Below are 15,152 nucleotides of genomic sequence, written 5' to 3' on the forward strand. Positions count from 1 at the left end.
CCAGCCAGGTTCCATGTCACACCCAGCTGTCCCATTTCTCTAGTCTCTTTCACTCTGGAGCAGGTCCTTGGGGAGTCCTTGAATTTCAGGCCCTTGGCTTTTTTTTTTTTGGATTACAGCCCAGTTTTTGTAGAAGATCCTGCAATTTAGATTCATGCACTATTTTCTGGTGATTAGACGCAGATTATACATTTCTTTGGCAGGGAAATCACAAAGGTGATGCCGTGTTCTTCTTACCATGCCCTATGAGATTTCACATGATGTGGATTTGTTCAATTCCTGGTGGTGTTTGTTTTAATCAATTAAGATGTCTGCCAGATTTCTCCACTGTACATTTCTGTATCCCATTTTGTACTGAAGTGCTATTTGGCATGGTGATACTTTAAGACTATGTTATTATCCTATTTCTTATCCCACTTTCACCTACTAGTTTTAGCATCCATTGATTTTTCTGCCTGAATTAATTAATACTATGATGACTATAAAGTGATGACCTTCTAACTTTGCCATTCCGTCTTCATTTATTAATTGGCATTTCATTATCAGAAATAACTTTTTCCATGTATTTGCTTGTTTCTTTACTTAGATTAGAGTAGATTTCCGATTTCATCCAATGAATTTGTGATGCTCAAATTGTTCCAGATTTGAGTAGCAGGAGGCCCTTGAAGCTAACTTTTATGTCCTTTTGACATGTTCCCATCATTCTTTGAGCATTTCCTTACTTTCTGGTTTAAAAGAAAAAGTTCCAGGCTCTTCTTGTACTTCCCCTGCCCAGCTCTGGGACCAGTCATTTCTTCATGGATTCCTTGTTCTTTGTGTGTGTGTGTGTGTGTGTGTGTGTGTGTGTGTGTGTGTGTGTACATATATATATATATATATATATATATATATATATATATATATATGGAGATCTTTATATAGAGAGATCTTGCTCTGTCACCCAGGCTGGAGCCAATCACAGCTCACTGCAGCCTCGACTTCCTGGGCTCAAGTGATCCTCCTGCCTCAGCCTCCCGAGTAACTAGGACTACAGACATGCACCACCACACCCAGCTAATTAAAAACATTTTTTTTTTCTTGTAGAGAGTGGGTCTTACTCTGTTACTCAGGCTGGTCTTGAACTCCTTGTCCCAAGTGATCCTCCTGCCTCAGCCTCTCAAAGTTTTGGGATTACAGGCATGAGCCACTGCACCCAGCCTGAGAGTGATATCAAATGACCAAGATGTCAGGGCCAGGCGTGTTCATTTCTACTGCAGTGTTGCTGCTCTCAGGCCCCCTCAGTAGAGATATACTCATATACCCCTTTGCATTTCTATTTTTCTATGTGTCTTTCTTTCTTTTCTTTCCTTTTCTTTTTTCTTTCTTTCTTTCTATCTTTCTTTCTTTCTTTCTTTCTTTCTTTCTTTCTTTCTTTCTTTCTTTCTTTCTTTCTTTCTTTCTTTCTTTCTTTCATCTCTGTCAGTGTCTGTCTACTATCTGTCTGTCTGTGTTTGTCCGTCTGTGTCTGCCTACCTATCTTTCGGCCTGTGTCTATCAATCATCTATCTGTCAGTCTGTCTGTGTCTGTCTGTGTCTATCGGTCTGTGTGTGTCTCTATCTATCTATCTGTCTATCTATCTATCTATCTATCTATCTATCTATCTATCTATCTATCTCTATCTCTGTATCTATCTATCTATCTATCTATCTATCTATCTATCTATATCTGTCTGTATCTATCTATCATCTATCTATATCTATCTATCATCTATCTATTTCTGTCTGTCTGTCTGTATCTGTCTATCTCTGTCTATCTGTCTGTATCTATCATCTATCTGTCTCTATCTGTCTGTATCTGTCTATCTATCTATCTATCTCTGTCTATCTGTATGTATGTATGTATCTATCTATCTATCACTATCTATCTATTTCTGTCTATTTGTATCTATCTATCTATCTATCTATCTATCTATCTATCTATCTATCTAGGTGTGAGGTGGGAAGGGTGGGCACAGGTGTCAGAGCCTGAGCAGGGTAAGGAGAGTGCCTGTGTGGAGAAGTAGCTGCTGCTGAGTGCTGGAGCATGGGTGGGGCGGGGAGGATATCCACATGGAGCATTGGTGGTGGCAGCCCAGTGCAGGGTATCAGAACCCCGATAGGGTGAGTAGTGGGAACCTCATAGGACGGGAGGTGGCAGCAGCTATGGGAGATTGAGTGGGAGTTGGTCCAGTGAATAAATATATTAAGGAGAATAAAAGCCAGAGTAATTTAAAGATGAAGTTAATGAAGCGGGCATTGTAGGCTTTTGGACTTAGAGCCTTCAATAAGAAACCTGGGCTGAGCAGGGCGGCTCATGCCGGTAATCCCAACACTCTGGGAGGCCAAGATGGGAGGATCGTTTGAGCCCAGGAGTTTGACATCAGCCTGAACAACATAGAGAGATCTCATCCGTACCAAAAATTAAAAAAAAAAAATTAGCCAGCCATGGTGGCATGTGTCTATAGTCCCAGCTACTCAGGAGGCTCAGGTGTGAGGATCGCTTGAGCCCAGGAGTTTGAGGCTGCAGTGAGTCATGATCATGCTACTGCACTCCAGCCTGGGCAACAGAGCAAGATCCTGTCTGAAAGAAAGAAAGAAAGAAAGAAAAAGAAACCTAAAGAGTGGTTGTGAGGGCCAAATATCTGAGGTAACGTATACAAAAGAGCCTGTACGTATAAAATGATATGTAAATGTCAGGCAATACTGTTTTTATTTTCAATTCCTTCTTCTGAAGAGGATTTTTCTTGGCTCCAAGCATTGGAGAAAAGTATTACAAATACAGAAAGGCAGAAAACAAAATGGGTCCTGTGGTATTGGACTGGAAGTGAACTCATGGTTTCTTATAAATAGATATAGATATGGAAATTGAAATAAATATAAATATAGATGGGTGTGTGTGTATGTTTTTATCTCCCCTAACTGTGTCCTTTGAGAAAGCCTGAGAACCAAGACACTTGATAAAGCCGTAAGCCCAGCTGGCATGCTATTAGGCCATTCTTGTGTGGCTATAAGGAAATACCTGAGGCCTGGCATGGTGGCTGACGCCTGTAATCCCAGCACTTTGGGAGGCCAAGGGGGGGGGGGGGTGGATCACAAGGTCAGGAGTTCAAGACCAGCCTGGCCAAGATGGTGAAACCCCATCTCTACTAAAAATACAAAAATTAGCTAGGTGTGGTGGCGGGTGTCTGTAATCCCAGCTACTCGGGAGGTGGAGGCAAAGACTTGCTTGAACCCAGGAGGCGGAGGCTGCAGTGAGCCAAGATCATACCACTGCACTCCAGCCTAGGAGACAGAGCAAGACTCCATCTCAAAAAGAAAAAAAAAGAAAAAAGAAAAGAAAAAAGAAATACCCGAGACTGGGTAATTTCTAAAGAAAGGAGGTTTAATTGGCTCATGGTCCTGCAGGTTGTACAGGAAGCATGGCACTGGCATCTCCTTCTGGGGAGGAGGCCTCAGAAAGCTTCTTCTAATCATGGCAGAAGGCAAAGGGGAAGCAGGCACATCACATGGTAAAAGCAGAGCAAGAGAGAGTGAAGAGGGGAAGTGTCACACACTTTTAAATGACTGGATCTCACAAGAGCTCGCGATGGCGAAGACAGCACCAAGCCATGGGGGAGCTGCCCCCGTGATCCCAACGCCTCCCACCAGGCCCTACCTCCAGCATTGGAGCTTAAAATTCAACGCAAGAATTGGGTGGAGACAAATATCCAAACTCTATCACATCCTGAGTTTGGTTTCTAAATCCCATTCTTCACAAAAAGGAACTGGTTTCCTTGGAGAAATGGCTGATTCCACAGCTGGGGCAGGCAAAGTACAAGATGAGCCTGGAATATCTTTTTGTAGCAACAGAAAGTAAGGAACTGTCCAGGAACAATGGGGACAACTCAGACAGACACAGAACCTGGTCTGAAGGGGCCTCTGATGACCACATCTAAGATAATCTGAGCATCAAGGCAAATAAGGATCCCAATGGATTATAATCCATTTGATAAAATAGGGAACCATGAGTACATACCGATGAAAATCTGTAAATGAACAGCTTGAAAGTTTGACAAGGAATACAGTATTTACACAGTTTCAAAGTACCTCTCCATAAAATGCTTATTGATTACAAGAGGAAAGAGTTACTCCACAAAGGAAACACCTGGCGGTCACCACCTTAATCATTTGTAATCTAACAAATGAACTCGTGTGTCACCTAATAAGATGCAATGAGAACACATCACTTCCATGACATTCTTGCCCTAGAGGTACAACTTGAATCTCATAATAAGAAAATATCAAACACAAACTGTGGGACATTCCACAAAGTGGCTGCCCTGTGATCTTCAACAATGTCAAGGATATAAACTTTAATAAAGGAAACAAGATGGTAAAATACAACCCAGGATTCTGAATTGGATCTTTTGCTATAAAAGCTGTTATTGAGATCACAACAAAACCTAAATGGAGTATGATTACTAGAAGTTAGTAAAAGTATCAATGCTAATTTCCTGATTTTGATGGTGGTATTGTGCTTGAAGGAAAATATCCTTGTTCGGTGAAATACAATTAAATTATTTGGGAATCATAGGACATTGTATTAACAACTTACACTCAGATGGTTAGGGGAAACAGTACTTTGTACTTTACTTGGAACTTTTTCATGAGTTTGAGATTTTTTTTTTCCAAAACTAAAAAAAAAAAATAGCATTTTAAAATGTATATTTTAATATTTTTACCATAAGTCCTAACAATCATACTCCTTGGTATTTACCCAAAGGAGCTGAAAACTTAAGTCTACACAGAAGCCTGCACATGGATGTTTATAGCAGCTTTATTCATCGGTGCCAAAACTTGGAAGCCACCAAGATGTTCTTCACAGATGAATGGATAAATAAACTGTGGTACATCCAGACAATGGAATACCATTCAGTGCTAAAAAGGAAGAGGTATCAAGCCATGAAAAGACATTGAAGAATCTTAAATACATATTACTAACAGAAAGAAGCCAGCCTGAAAAGCATACATACTGTATGATTCCAACTATGTGACATTCTGAAAGAGGCAAGACTATGAAGACAGTTAAAAGATCACTGGTTGCCAGGGGTTAGGATGGAGGGAGGGCTGAAGAGGTGGAACACAGGATTTTTAGGAAAATGAAACTACTCTGTATGATACTATAATGGTGGATACCCATCATTATACGTTTGCCCAAACTTATGGACTGTGCAACACCAAGAGTGAACCCTACTGTAAACTATGGACTTTGGGTAATAATGTGTGTCAGTATTGGTTTATTAATTATAACAAACACACCACTGTGGTGGGGGAGGTTAATAATAGGGGAAGCTGTGCATATGTGGGGGCAGGGAGTATATGGGAACTCTGTACTTTCCTCTAAATTTTGCTGTGAATTTAAAACTGCTCTAAAAAAAGTCTATTTTAAATATATATAATAATTTAAATTATGATATGTTTTCATTGCTGTTTTAAATACATTAATAAATACAAAAATATATATTTCCTAGCTCTGTCCATCAAAGAGGTTTAGAAACAATGACTAACCAGTAGCAATGAGTACTTCCTATACCTAGATTATAAATTCTAAATACCATTTTCCACCAAAAGGAATTAAGGTTCTTTAAAGAATTTTGGATTCCAGATGTAAGACAGAAGATATACAAGAAAGGCCAAGAAGATTTTATCATTCCAGAAAGCCAGGGAACTACAGAAGACTACTGAGGTTGGTTCAGAGGAATTCAGGAACCAACTTGAGGAGGCCAAAGATGGGACTATTTGAGTACAATAAGAAAAATAAGTGCAATGGATTGAAATGCTTCTCTCTGGAAGAGTTTCAGCTAGTAAGTGAACATGCAATAGCAGAATCACCATTTTGCAAACCCTTATGAGCTAATGGCTCACTAAACAATGATCATCAATGTCTACTAACGTCATAAAAAGAGAGCGCAGGGCCGGGTGCAGTGGCTCACGCCTGTAATCCCAGCACCTTGGGAGGCTGGGGCGGGCAGATCACCTGAGGTCAGGAATTCGAGACCAGCCTGACCAACATGGAGAAACCCCATCTCTACTAAAAATACACAATTAGTTGGGCGTGGTGGTGCGTGCCTGTAATCCCAGCTACTTGGGAGGCTGAGGCAGGAGAATCGCTTGAACCCGGGAGGCAGAGGTTGCAGTGAGCCGAGATTGTGCCACCGCACTCCAGCCTGGGCAACAAGAGGAAACTCCCTCTCAAAAAAAAAAAAAAAAAAAAAAAAAAAAAAATCACCTATGAGGGATTCTTGCTCAAAATCGTATCTCACATCTATAGATCTAACTCTCAGTTTACAGGAAAGATCTGGAACAGCAGAACATGTTTTAGAAATACCATCCGCACAACTCCGAATCTGAGAAACTCTGTAGGAAAAATGGCCTGGTTTCTTCAACAAATAATCTTTACAAGGAAAAAGAAAAAAGAGGGAGTGGAAACCTACAGATTTAAAGAGACTTGAGAGACATCACGTAAAGGTGATATGTAGATTTGGGAAATTTGAACACTCACTGGATATTTGATGGTATTATGGATTTGCTGCAAACCAATCCATTTGTTTTGGAAAGTGGAGTGGCAATGACGCAGTTGAAAGACATGCGGCCATGAGTTGATGGTTTTCTTTGATCCGGGTACTTAATCGGTACCTAATGGTTCATTGATCTTTACTTTCATTATGCTTTAAATTTTTTCAATAACAAACTTAAGGAGTGGTTGTGAGGGTCACATATCTGAGGTAATGTATGCAAAAGAGCCTGTATGTATAAAATAATATGCGAATGTAAGACAATATTGTTTTTATTTTCAATTCCTTCTCCTGAAGAGGATTTTTCTTGGTCCCACACTATAAAGATATTGGGAAATGGAGCATGGGGGAATTCTTCAAGCATAAGAGAAGTCTCTCTTTTTTTTTTTTTTGAGACGGAATCTTGCTCTGTTGCCCAGGCTGGAGTGCAGTGGCGCCATCTCAGCTAACTGCAGCCTCTGCCTCCCAGGTTCAAGCAATTCTTCTGCCTCAACCTCCTGAGTAGCTGGGACTACAGGCGTGCACTGTCACACCCTACTAATTTTTCTGTATTTTTAGTAGAGATGGGATTTCACCATGTTGGCCAGGATGGTCTTCATTTCCTGACCTCATGATCTGCCCGCCTCGGCCTCCCGAAGTACTGAGATTACAGGCGTCAGCGTCTCTCTTTGATTTTCTGTAATCAAATACCACTGAATCTGCTGACCTGGGGATCCTGACACCTGGGTCCTAAGGCAGAACTGCCTGGACCACTCCTTCAACCACCTGCAGGGAGGGTGATCTGGAGGGAGGGAAAGGAAGTGGGCATAGTGGGTGGCATCTGGCCAAGTGATGAAGTAGGTGAATCACAGTTGGCTGGAACCAGGCATCAGCACTGGGTGGGGCCTGGCAAATGACACAGCTGGATTTCCTGGCTCCAGCCCCGGCCAGCATCCCGTGTCTCTGAGTACGCAGGACAAAGAAGCACCACTGCCCCTCCAGATTTAGGGAATTTGAGGGTGAGCAGTTGAATCTGAGCTGGCTTCCACTGGGACTTGCACACAAACAGCCCCCAAACCCCTCCCCCGCCTCAGTGCTGAGTCTCAACACTACTATCCAAAGATGTGCATGGTTGGAGCCTCCAGAACCCAATGGTATCTGTTAAAGAGAAAACCAGGGTGGTATGGAAACCCAGGTGAGTGCGTGGAGGCTATAGTGCTGTGGGCAGAAGGCTTGCCTCTTCCTGGCCTGGTCATCGACTTCTCCTCCTTGGGCCCAAGTTACCCCAGAACCTGGGTCAGACCCAGAAATCTTTTCTTGTAAAAATCCCTCAGGTAATTCTGATGATCACTCACAGGTTAGAAACCTGCACCCGACAAGATGGTCACTAAATCTTCTTTTAACTTGGGCTTCTGGAGAATGCTCCTGCCTGATTCCTTGCCTTTCTCTGAAGACTATGTTCATTTAATTAAATAAATAAATATGAGAAGTGCTTCTTCAGGTGGAGAGAAAAGGAAAGTCAACATTTCTTGAGGACATATTCTGTGCTGGGTACTTTACCAACTTCATCTCTGTGCTTCCTACCCAGAAGACAGTCATAGACTGTAGATGTGTTTCAGCAACTTGCCTTTCTCCGTTTTCTTGACTTTGAAACCAAAAAAAGCTACTCTGCTTGAGATTTCCGCACACTCTAAGGGAGGGAAAGTGGGAATAGAAACTCACATTTCTTTTTTGCTATTTTATTTACATTTAATTTTTTTAACTAAAAAAGTTGTATAAAAGAAACATCCATATGTGGTTTTTAAAATCTGTAATGAACAAGTTATTATCCCCCAAACCTCAGCATCACACAATACACCCATGTAACAAACCTCCACGTGTACCCCTGAACGTAAAATAAAAATTGAAATTTTTTAAAGTTATTACCTGTCTTGTATCTCTCCACATTACAAAACTGTCCCCCAACCCACCACCAAGACAATTACTTTCACCCTTTCTTTTGGTAGTTATCTCTATAATATTAAAATAGTATGCTTATTATTTTTCTTGATATGTCATTTTGGACATTTATAGACATATTTAGACAAATTTCTTGTTATGATAGAGTTATGAGATTGTGTAGCCGTTATTATCTCCCCCACCCCATCCTCTCAATATAGTTGAATCACTGCTTTTTATTTTAAGTTAGCAATCAGGGTTTACATCATTAAGACTTTTTAAACATTGTGGCAGAGTCAAGTAGTCTGCTATGATTACATTATCTTTCCTTTGTAGCTTTTTGTTTTTCCTTGAGTTATTAATTGCCCATATTTTTACCTGCATGATGTTCTATACTTCTTTTCAAAGGCCCATTGTATAACTTATCATATCATTTATGTTATTCCTAAAGATCTCCCTTTCAGAGCCCTCTATTCTTCTCTAGTTTGAAATGGTTATTCCTTAGGTCTGTGCAAAGTGTCCTCTGAGACTTCTCTTTACTGTGCCTCTGAGTTGCAACCCCATTTCCTGGAATATATGACTTTTTCCATCTGGGCTGATGCTTTTGCTTTGCTGGCCTAATCTCTTATAGTTTCCCAAGACAGTGTGGATGGGAAGTAAATTTTCTGAATCTTTGCATGTCCGGCAAACATTTCTCCTGCTCTGACATTTGGCTGATAGATTAACTGGGTACAGAAATGCAGATTGAAGATACTTTTCTCCCATCATTTTAAGATGCATTTGCTCTGGAGACATTCAGTGCCATTCTTCTTATTTTTTTGGAAGTTTTTCAGTTCTTTATGCTCGATGTTCTCAAATTTGTAAGATCAAACTCCTACATTTTAGGCCTTTTAAAATTTTTTCTGGCAGGTTCTTGGCAGGTTCTTTTAATTCAGTGACATGCACTTTTTAGTTCTGGAAATTTTTCTCATTTATTTGATAATTTCTTTACATTTTCTCTCTCTTTCTGGAATTTCTGCTAATAAGTTATTGAGCTTCTTGTTTTATTCCCTAATGTTCTTATCTTTTCTCTGTTAGTCCTCATTTTTTTTCTTCTACTTTTTGGGAGATGTCCTCAAGAACATATTCTGGCCTTTCTATTGAATGTTTTTGTTTTTATTACTTACCAATTTTCAAAATCTCTCTCTTATTAAATGATTGTTCCTTTTTTCATAGCAGCTAGTTCTTGTTTTATGGTCTCATATTTCTCTGAGCATATCAGACTGGTTGTCGTGTTCATACTTAAGAACGAGAAACTACAAAAGTTCATTGGAAGGTCCGTGTAGCTTATCACTTTGGGGTGACAGGGAAGAGATGTTGCCATTCCTTTGGGGGACTTCAACCCCACTCAAAACAATTAGTATCTGGAGGTTTTATTCCTTGTAGAATAAAACCTTGTAGACTCTTCAGTTTCTCTAAAGAATCATATTTTCCAACCTGAGGGAAAGATACCCATCAGCTGGTAGGACAAGAGGAAGGGGCTGGAGAACTGACTACCCCATGGTTAGACTTTCAATTGATACCTCCTTTTCAGCCCTAAATCTCACCCTCACTATTTGGTGCTTGGAGCCCCAAGTCCATGACCTCTTCTGTTCTTTTTCTCCTAAGAATAACCCCGTCTCTTGCCTAAGGAGTAGGTATTTGACTGCTAGCATTCTGAAGATAGGTGGCTTTCCATCCTATGCCCTCATTTTCCTCCTATATCTCACCTTGCCCTCCTCCCTACCTGGTGCCTTCACGTTCTGAGCTACTTCAGAGCTCTGTGGGGGTGACTGATTCTTTTCTCATAGGTATCACTCCTAACTAGAACATTTCTCCTCCTCAGTCCAAAAATAGTCCCTACTCCTCCCACCTCCAAGCCTCCTCTTCTTCCACTGCAACATCCACTCAGTCCCCAAGTTTCATCCATTCTCCCTCTCCAACACATCACACATTTACCTGCTTTTGTCTTCTCTGCCTTCTCTTCACCTCCACAGCTCAGACCACTGCTGCCTCTTGCCTGGATCCTTCCAACAGCTTCCCTCTAATAGTCTCTTCCCCATCTTGTGTCCTTCTCTCCTCCAATCGGTTCTGCAACCTCTAACCACAGAAATCTGATTATCTCATTCCCCTACTGGAAACCTTCATTCAAGTGTAGACTCAGGATGAAATCTAAACCCAAGCATGAGGCTGGGCACAGTGGCTCATGCCTGTAATCCCAGCACTTTGGGAGGCCGAGGCAGGCAGATCACTTGAGGTCAGGAGTTCAAAACCAGTCTGGCCAACATGGCGAAAACCTGTCTCTACCAAAAATACAAAATTAGCCGGGCATGGTGGTGCATGCCTGTAATCCCAGCTACTCAGGAGGCTGAGGCAGGACAATTGTTGAACCCGGGAGGCGGAGTTTGCAGTGAATGAGCCAAGATCATGCCACTGCACTCCAGCTTGGGTGACAGAGCAAGACTGTCTCAAAACAAAACCAAAACCAAACAAACAAACTCAAGCATGGTATACAAGGCCTCCACAGTCAGACCTCCACTTCCCTCTTCAGCCTCACCCTCCCTGAGCCCCTTTTCACCAAACATATTCCATCTGCAGCCATGCTGAACTATTTCTGTTCTCCATGAAGCCATGCTCTCTCTCACCACCAGCTCTGTGCACACATTGCTTTTTCTTTCTTTTTTCAAGAACTCCTACTTATCTTGCAAGTCTCGACTTAGATGTTCCTTCTTACAGAAAGATTTTTTGGTCTCAAGACTAGTTATACTCCTATCCTGCCTGGTATATATCGCTAGGGTTGCAACTCTCATTCTGTTTTAGAAGAACCTTTTTACTTGTTTTCGCTAGCTACAATTTCCTTTGGAGCAGGGACAATAGGAACAATAGTTTGATTACTGTTGTATGCACGGTGCATGGCACATGGTAGGCACTAAGTGAATACTTATTGAACAAATGAATACATAAAGAAATGACTGGAGCCCCACGTCAGGTGCAAAAGGTGAGGTTTGGAAGGGCCAAGTAAATTACTCAAGATCACCCAGCCGGGATCTGAACTAAGTTACTTCTGGCTTCACAGTCAAGGAGCCCCTGTCGGGTGATGGAGCACCTCATCTTTTGAGCTGCATTTGCTTTGCTCATCCCTGGCCTCTGGCTCAGAGAATGCTGACACTGGCTCCCCTGGCTCAGTGGGCATTAAATTCCTAGGACGCTCAGTGGTGGTTTTTATCTCCAGCTGGCCCCACTTGGGTCTGCCAAGGTCTTGCAGCTGCTTTCCATCAGCCCAGTGCCTGTCATAGGAGACCCCAGCCCTGGAGGGAGTCAGGTGGGGTCACCCCCTTTCTCTACCAGGCTCCTTCGACCTGCCCCTCTTTCTCCTCTCCCTTCCTCAATACCCCATTGGAACATGCATTTTCTCTACCTCGGAAACCCAGAGAGACACAGGCTGTGAGGGTTTTGATGGGGGATGCAGGGTGGAAAGTGTGAGGGAGGCAGCATTTTGGTGCCCTCGCTGATCGCTCCCTTAATGAGCTGCAGTGTGAGTTCCGTTTTGGCCAAATGCACAGGATGCTGCCCTCCTGGGGAGAAGTTGGGGCTGAAAGTTGAGGTTATTTTGCAGCTTCTGAAGCAAACATCCACTCAGAAAACATGATGTCATCAAGGATGGTTGGATTACCCTGCAGGGCGCTGGCAGCAAAGACGCCCTCCCATCTCCAGCTCAGCCTCCCTCCAGAGAGGATACGTAGAACACTCATTTCCAAACAGGAGCCACGACGCTTCCGAAACGAGGTGCCCAGTGTCTTCTGGGTGTGGGTTTGTGTGTGTGTGTGATGGAATCCTAGAAACTAGACATACGAAACAACCTCCATTGCAGACGCTCTGTGAATGCTGTTAGTAACCATCTAACTATCTTCACATCTGGAACCACAGCTAGTTCCGGAAGCTTCCCTCTAGTCCAGCCCAACCCAGGGTCTTTCACATGGACCTGAAGGAAGGTGAGGGGTGTGCTAATTTGATGACTGATACTTTGATACTTATTTTGTCTTTGCGAGGCAGCACTGAGATCCAGGAATCCATGAAAATATTCACTTTTTAAGAAAATTAAATTTATTCTTTAAAATTATTATTATACATTTTGAGGTGGAGTATTGCTCTGTCACCCAGGCTGGAGTGCAGTGGCATAATCCTAGCTCATTGCAGCCTCAGCCTCCTGGGCTCAAGCAATCCTTCCTCCTAAGCCTCCTAAGTACCTGAGACTACAGATGCATGCCACTAAGCCTGGTTAATTTTTTCATTTTTTGTAGAGACAAGGTCGTGCTGTGTTGCCCACACTGGTCTCAAACTCCTGGGCTCAAGTGATCCTCCTGCCTCTGCCTCCCAAAGCACTGGGATTACAGATGCAAGCTACTGCACCTGGCCAAGAATATTCACTTTTCTTGTTAATATTCTTTCTCCTTTTCCTCTTTCACTCCTTTCCTTTAGCTTTGACTTCTTCTTCACTTTGGATGTTCCTCTTTCCCCTTTCTCCCTTCCTTCTGCTTCCTCTTCCTTGCCCTCTCTCCCCTTAAGCTAATTACTTTTAACCTTTATTTATCCATTATTAAATGCCAGCCCGTCATCCTGCTTAACACCTTATGTGTAGTGTATCATTTCATCAAAACTCTTATTTTCCTTTATAATATGTTTTTTTTCCACAGGTATTTTTTTCTCACTGTAAAAAAAAAAAAAGAAAAGAAAAAGTAGAAAGCACAGGTAAGCAAAAAACAAAACACCACACACAAAACCACAAACTTTAAGTTACCCACAATCACATTGTTACCATTTTGCTGTAGTTTCTCCCAGATTTCTGTCCAAGAATGAACCCTCAAGAACCTACTAGGAAATTCTTTCCAGGTCAGGAGTCCTGGGTTTGTAGTTCAAGCCCCATCTTGAATGTGCTGTGTGACCTTGAACAGATCACCCCCAACCCTGGTCTCAGTTTCCCCAGACTGCACCTGCATCCTGGGAACAGGCCTGGCTGTGCATTCGATAACCACACCCATTGCAGGTTGGGAGACCAGGTTTTTCTCTCAAGGGAGCCCCAGCCTGTTGCCTTTTGCCACCATTTTGCAAATCAGACCTTGATTCTGGGCCCACCCAGCCATCCCCTCCTGTCCCCTCCAGCCTCACCCTGACTTCTCAGCTTTCACTTTTTTCTGCTGATGGATTGGAAATTGCTACACTCCTGTTTTTTCTCCATCTGCACTAACAAACCCCAAGTGCTGCCCCCAGCACGATTCCCTGGTTCCCGGGTCCTCTGCCAGGTGCAGGTGCTGCGGCTTCATGTTCAAAGGATTCTGGGCAGGGCGCTTTCTCCCTTGATGTGCCCAGCGAGGCTGCGGGGATGGGAGGCTCCTCTCCTGTTCGGCTCAGGCTGTTTTTTTCCCCAGAGCCTTGTGGCCAAGTTTCCGTGGCCCTGTGCTCAGGACCCTGGGCCAGGGCTGCGGTATGGGCAGCCTTGAGGCTCTGGGTTCCATGCCGGTTCTCGACAGGAAGGCCTTTCATGTGGGTGCCAGCTGGCCTCTGGGCCCAGCTTCGGGCCTGGCAGGGCCTGAGGAGGGAGAGCTGCGAGTGTGAAAAACACTCTCTGTTTGGGAGCTGGTTGGTGGGAAGGAAAGACAAGAGGGAGGGGGACAGGCAGGTCAAAGAGCTTACCCAGGCTTAGAGGAGTGAGGCCACAGTGCCCCTTCAGAAATGAGGCGATTCGGCCTTTCCTCCCCAAAAAGAGGTCTTGGCAGAGACACAAGGAAGCAAAGTCTGTTGGGTGGGGATGGAAACACTTTCCCAAGCCTGCCTTCACTCCCTCCCTCCCCCGGGCTCACTGAGCCTAATCAGGTCAAGCACGCAGCTCCCTGCCAGACACTGTGGCATTGTTTAAAGCCGCTGCCTCCCCGTACCCTCTCCCCACTGAACTGAGTTCTGACAAAGGAGGCCCTGAGGGACAGGCCTGAAAGGACAGAGACCCAAGGTCCAGGGATGCAGGGTCACTCCCCTGTGGCTCACTCTCCTTCCCACTGGTTATTATTTTTCTACCCTAGACCCCAGGGAGAAAAGGAGCCAGGTCCTGGCAAAACTGAAGGCTGTTTGTGTTGACATAAAGGCACTTTCTGAGCAAACAGCCCTGAAAGGTCAGCAGTAATCCCAGGCAGTGCCAGCACTGGGCAGCGGGTTTGGGAGGTGTGGAGAGAAAGGAAACTGTGGACCACTTGGGGTCAGATGACTTCACCAGAAGAAGAGCCGGCCAGGCAGCAGGGAGGGGGCTTCCTGGAGATGGAGCCCTGGAAGACCTTGGCTACTCCATAAAACTTAAATAGGACTTGAAGTCAGTTGTTTATCTGCCTTCCGGAACACCCAATGGCATGGGAGAGAGGCTGGCGCCCTAGGTAGGACGCAAGTGAGCCTGGTGTCTGGGGCAGGATCTGCCACTACACTTGGCTTTCTCACTCTAGGCCTCAGTTTGCATGGGGAAACCAAAGGAGAATTTCAAATGTCCTACTCACACATATTCTAGGCTTTCAGGAAACATTTACTGAGCATACATCACCCACCTGATAGGGGGCTAAGCCTGGGAATGGTTTCAGAGATGAGTAGCACAAGGTCTCAGATAAG

At 43.6% G+C, this 15,152-nt stretch overlaps 1 protein-coding gene across 4 annotated transcripts in view; it reads left to right on the forward strand.

The window, feature by feature from the left end:
• Window positions 1–15,152, forward strand: part of LOC126961761 (lymphokine-activated killer T-cell-originated protein kinase) — a 394,985-nt gene that overhangs the window by 274,733 nt on the left and 105,100 nt on the right. The window lies entirely within an intron of this gene.

The sequence above is a fragment of the Macaca thibetana genome, chromosome 8, assembly GCF_024542745.1.
Source record: "Macaca thibetana thibetana isolate TM-01 chromosome 8, ASM2454274v1, whole genome shotgun sequence".
In the NCBI taxonomy this organism is placed as follows: domain Eukaryota; kingdom Metazoa; phylum Chordata; class Mammalia; order Primates; family Cercopithecidae; genus Macaca; species Macaca thibetana.